We start from the raw sequence: 6,000 nt of genomic DNA, 5'->3' as shown, positions 1-6,000 counted from the left end.
GCTCGGCTGACGCAATCGCTTCGCCTCCATTCGCCTGATTCAAACTGCGGCCAGTAATAGTCCCGATTGGAGGGATTTGAACTGCACGCGGCTGCAACGGAACACGGGGGGTATAACACCAGCCCGGAAGCAGCTGTGGTGCGGCGGCATCTCATCGGAGGAACTGAGTTGAGAAGCGCTATCGCCTTTGTCCGAGCCATGTAACGCTCTTGCTACCTTTGTATATATTCTATATAAATACAGCTTCAAATAACCGTCGACCCGACTACTTCGTTGCTCTACTCTGCGCCGCTTCGATAGCGGGCTGAGCAGGGCAACGTCGCAACAGTGGTGACCGAGCTGGGATGGCCCAGTCCCAACTGTGTGTGTGTGTTTGGGGAGGTAGGTAGGGGGCGTAAAGCGGGTACCGCTCGCAGTCGAGGGCCGCAGAGCACCCAGTTGCTGCCTGTGCTTGGTAGCCGTTACAGCACTGTCCAACTGCTCTCCCGTGCTTTCTGAACTCGAAAACAAAGTTTGCAGACGCGTTTTCCGGAGGCATGATAGCTTGCACTGACGTCGCTTTATTGCCGTGTTGGTGCCTTGGTTGCACAGTGGAAATCTGCCGCTATTGTGTCGACCAGCGTTGACGAACCTGACAGGTATCGATCAAAAAGTGCAGTGGCATCGTTATGGGAAAGCAACATGTTTTATGAGACGTTCCAAGACGCGAGCTTAAAGGGGTCCTGAAAGGCGTTTTGAGCACACTAAATTGACTAGCGCAATCGTTAGATTGGGTCGTCAACGTCATCTGTGTCAAGTATTACTCTTTTACGCGCAGCGGAAAGCTCACATTTCTGTTGCAAAGTTTGTCACTTTTTCCTCACCCTTTCCTTCGTATTTTTGGACGCCGCCATCTTCATATGTTTGCGTCATCGATTTCCAGATGCTCGTCATGAGCTAGACATCATGCGATTGGGCGGCTTTTTCACGCTCTTCCGGCAAAGAGATGAGTCGTCTGCTCAGCGTCGGCTCGCCGGCTGATCTGCCAGCTTGGACATTTTACGACAAACGAAACAATTGTAAACAAACGCTTAACCATTCGTATTGAATGCAACACGGCCATAACACGACATGGATATTCTCTTACCTGAGTACGTTCCATAAAGAAAGCATTGAAGCCCCGTGGCACTTCTTTCGTGCAATCGCAGAGAACGCCCTGATCCGAATGCCCGGGTTTCATGCACACATTTTATTCAATTCCAAACAACCCAGAGATGCGTTTCGAACGAACACATCGTCACAACATGCGTTGCAAGTCTGAACCGCGATTGACAGAAGATGGGTTGCCTCCTGCCCGTCGCAAATTCGGCACTCGCCTCACGCGCGGTTTGCGGGGACGAACAGCAAGTCACTTAACTCTGGCGCACAAGCCGAGATGGCTTTTAGCCACGCACACTGCACATACCCCATGCGAGGTTGAGTCGTACGTCGGCCGAGAAAGATAATCCAGACCATGGGAAGCACTATCCACCCGCAGAAGCACAACGTCGCATTGCATCGGGAAACAAAGGCGTCCACAACACACACACCATCGCCTCCTGTAATGTCGAACGCATCTCGCCCTTCTCAATGGGAGTGAGTGGTACGCCTGCACTGCCCTCATGTCGCGAGGTGGGGCCTCGAGCTGAACCGGGATAATGCAACCGTAACTGACTTCTAGAGCGGGTTGTGCCTTGTTTCCAAGGCAACCAATATTTGAGGTTGTCAAATAAATGGCGCTCGCTCCAGCGCTAGAAAGCTCGAGCAGATCCGAGGCGGAGCATGTTTTGCCAACGTTTCCGATCTCCACCACGCGTCGCCCCAAGCTGAAGTGGTCACATGATTGAAGCGTTTTGTGCACGGGTTCTGTCTCGGTTTTAAATGTCTTTTTCACATGCCGCCGGAAGGAATTACCACCGCCGCAAAATAGGACCCGGCACCAGCGGGGCCACATCTGATACGGCGCTTTTTGGATAAACAGTGTCGGTGCATCAAAGGGAACGAGCGCACGATCCTCCCCGTGCGGCTGCGAGTTCGCCGCTGATAAAAAGTCACATGCCGCCGATAGCAACTGCAGCAATGTACACCGCGAAAGGGCAAGGCAAGGTCGCCGCACACATGCGGCCAGATTTTTAGTTCGCTTTTCCAGCCTTGAGCGGAGTGCGGGATTCATGGTGGCAACAAAGCTTGCCCGTAGCAGACGGAAGTCGGTGGAGCATAATAGCGGAAGTACATCACCGCTAAGGAGCGCAGCATCATGGGAGGGAGTGCTGGCGCGCCGTCAACAGCGAAGAATATGTTGAAAGGAGGAGGAAACGCGGCGCGACGATAATGCGTGGTTTTTGATTTACGATTTCTCAGCTGATACTCATCGCTTTAAAGGGACACTGAAGTGAATTTGTCAAGCTCCCGTTTTTGCTTGCACTGCGTAGACTGGCTCAAATTAGCACACTTTTCATCGTTTATCCGGTTGACAAATCGGTAATTATTTTACAAAGCGCGAAAGAAGAAAAACTACCATGCGCGGTTTGCGGCGGCCGCACCAACTAAGGCTGTGACGTTGAGAGGAGGGGCGCCGTGATTGGACGATGCCCAAGGTTAGCAATCAAACAAGTTTCGGTTTCGGTTTCGGTTCTGTAAAACATAACCAATGGCGTTGTTGGATGGGCATTCTCAATATCTCAGTAATCATCGTACCGCGCTTCTGCCATGTTGGCCGCTGTAAAATGCACGAGATCAGCCTCCCAGCACGGCTTGTAGTCGTAGCATTCACTAGCCGAGACCTACGCAGTGCATGAACGCCCTCCGCGTACCCGCAGACGCCCAAATGTCATGCGCTTTTCCCCCATATTTGGACCTTGCCTCCCTCATGCCTGTATCGTAAAAAGCGTGTTCGCACCAGGCCAAGGGTCTGTTCATTCTGGCCTGTGCCCACTGCCTGCAAGCAGTCGGTGCTTATGGCAACAGCACGCCAACGAGAAGTCGCTAGCGCGCCAGTGCCAGCCTGCGCGTGTTTTGTGAACTAGTTCGTGTAGACATGAACGCTGCGGCCCAAAAAAAGGTGAACTCAATATAAAACATCGACGGAAAACATAAAAGTTAACTTACAAAAAAAAAAAGCACGTACCCGCGGGGATTCGAACTCGTGACTTGCAAAACATTTGCGGTGAACTACATAACGCCTTAGCCCACACGGCCACGAAGCCGGATCCGCAGGCCTCCCTAATATAAGGTATATATTGCACAACCGGTTTACACTTTTATTTAGTTTTGGCATTTCAAGCAGCTTAGGTGACTATTTGTTGTACTGCGCTCGTGCAGTAAGCGTCGCCCGAGTTTCCACAGTAGCTCACGTCTAGCAATTGCATTTCGTAGACGGAAAAGCGTTCGCAGATGCGTAGTCGTGCTGCTGACCGCTGTTCTTGTTCGCCCAGCGCAAAAAAGTGCTTCCCGCGCCCTAGTTTTACGCTGTACGGAAAAATATCAGTCGATTTTATTTATTTAGTACCTATATTAACTTCGCTGACTCTTCTCCAGCCTTCAAGAGGCCTTATATTTTCCTACTGGCGTACCAGTCAGCGAAGCGTCGCATGTGCGCTTGTGCAGCGCCTGTGTGAAGCGACCTTGACTTGGAGCTAGATACAGTGTACAAACAAACCAAGTAAAGAAAGGCACATTCTTCCATTCACAAACGTGTCCTGGCTTCGTTTCAACTAAGCGAACGAATTGCGACCAAGCAATTTTTTTAACCTCCTTGATTGCGACGACCCGCCGGCGGCCGGCGGACGAAACGCTGGGCCGACTGACTCTGTCTGAAGGCCGGGGAGCCGTGCAGTAGCGCAGCCAGCCAATTGCCACCTCATCCCCTCCTGACGTCACACGAAAACGCCACAGAAAATGGGCGAGCGTAAAGAGAGGAGGACAGCATTTTCGAATTAGTTTTTCTACTAAATAAAATCGCGTAAACGCGCCTAGAGTGGTCGAAACATGGCCTGGGGACTCCGGACTACAATTTGCGCTAGTAATCCCGCAATGTTTACATATCACTTCAGTGTCCCTTTAACAAAATTATTGCGGAAGGAGATTGCTAATACATTGCTTTATTTGGTTACATGCCCATCCATGCATCCGCGGAAGGTATTTCAGGACCCCTTTAAGCGAAAACCCCCACGCCTCACGTAGCCGTTCATCATATAAAAACGGCCCCTTCACGAGGCCTTCCACAGTGCGAGCGTAAACTTGGCAGTAGTTGCTAGCAACGGGTGGTCGCACCGCCAGCAAATAGCAGATGGAGGTAGGGAAGAACAACCACCGAAATTCACCATCGTCGTCAGCTTCCCCATTACACGGTGGCATAAACGAGAAGCGGCGCATCGGGTTGCCATTCGAAAGCAAAGCCATTCGAAAGCAAAACGCTCCTTCAGCGGGAAGATGCCAGAGCTCTTCGACAAAATATGCGAGGCAAAACAAGGCTTCGCACGCGTTTAACTGGGCATTATGATGTCCGATTAACCACCCAGAAGCGTGCCTGGGTGTACCCAGATATTTTATTTCCAATGCAGAGGAAATTGCACCACCGCGTGTGCACGGTGCGGCTATATGCTCATTTGTAAATGGACTGCACGAGACCATAGTCCTACCGAACCTGAGCAAAAAGTTTCAAAACGGGATCCTAATAAAACCACATGGGCGCACGTACATTAGGCAAATTATCGCACAGCGGCATGTTGCAGACAATTTCGGTGACACAAACCATGCAGTCGATTTGACGCGAATCAAGTAAATTAACTGCGACTGTTGCAACGAGCGGTTCGGCTCACGAAGCGACTACACAGAGTGACATGCGTCTACGGAAACTGCTGAAGACTGGAAAAGAGCGACTTCGGTGCGCGTAGTGCCTGCATTGCTAGCAGCTCCCACCGCCTCCCCAAAGCAACTTGAATGGAGCAAGCGGAACGAAGCAGCTACGTGTTCCCAGGCCGCGTATTTGTAAACAAAAACACCGCGCCAATCAACACGTGCCGTAGAAACAGTCACTGCGGCTGCACTTCCCGCCGGGAGTTCAACCCCCCCCCCCCCCGTTTTTCCCTTTTCACCGGGACCTCTCAGAGAGCGAGCGCCGAAAAACGCCAACAGCGCCAAAAAGAAACCGGGTATAGTGCCTAGAATATTCTAGGCACTATGAACAGGGAAATGAGGGAGGCGCAGTTCTCGTTGTCTGATTTTACCATCCTTGAGAGTTAAGCTGCACAGCGGCACCGCTAAATGTTTGCGACTCATACACGCGCGTCCGGACTCGACTTCATGATAGAACTTGTTTGCACTACTGTACTCACGAGTGGAAGGTTTCGAAAATATAGTATTCATGACTGTTGTACTCATGAGTATTGCATACTCACGAGTAGTACTCACGGGTACTGGTTTCTCATGAGTACTGGGTACTAATGAGTACTGTGTACTCATACTCATGAGTACTCTTACTCATGAATACTGTACTCATGAGTACTCATACTCATGAGTAGAGTACTCATGTGTACTGTACTCACGAGTAGTGGACTTATCCCTGTACTCACTCGTCATCGTACTCACTTTTTTAATCTGGGTGTGGACTCACTCACCATCATACTCATACGTGAGTCTGAATACGAATGAGCACAAATGAGTGTACTCACGAGTGAGTACGCCGACCTATGTTCGCCATGCCCGCGCATTCTCTCCTTTGAGGGGCAACCTCCTCGCCCGCACGCGCGCATGCGCTGTCGGGTCTCGGTAGCCCGCTACCGTAGCGTGGGCCTCCACTAGCCGCTATGCTAAAACTCTTTATTAAGTCCCCCCCCCCCCTGTACAACGTACGCATGCCCACGGGCTTTGCGGTGAAGCTCCAAGAGTAGTAGAGGGCGCAGCAGGACGGCCGTCTGCTCAACATTTTGTAGCGCAAGCTACACTACGCTACCTCGGGCAGTCTTCGCGGGTTGACCAGTT

The sequence above is a fragment of the Haemaphysalis longicornis genome, unplaced genomic scaffold (assembly GCF_048455015.1).
Source record: "Haemaphysalis longicornis isolate Haplotype H1 unplaced genomic scaffold, Haemaphysalis longicornis Haplotype H1 scaffold_5, whole genome shotgun sequence".
Taxonomy (NCBI): Eukaryota; Metazoa; Arthropoda; class Arachnida; order Ixodida; family Ixodidae; genus Haemaphysalis; species Haemaphysalis longicornis.
This window is presented reverse-complemented; position numbering follows the sequence as displayed.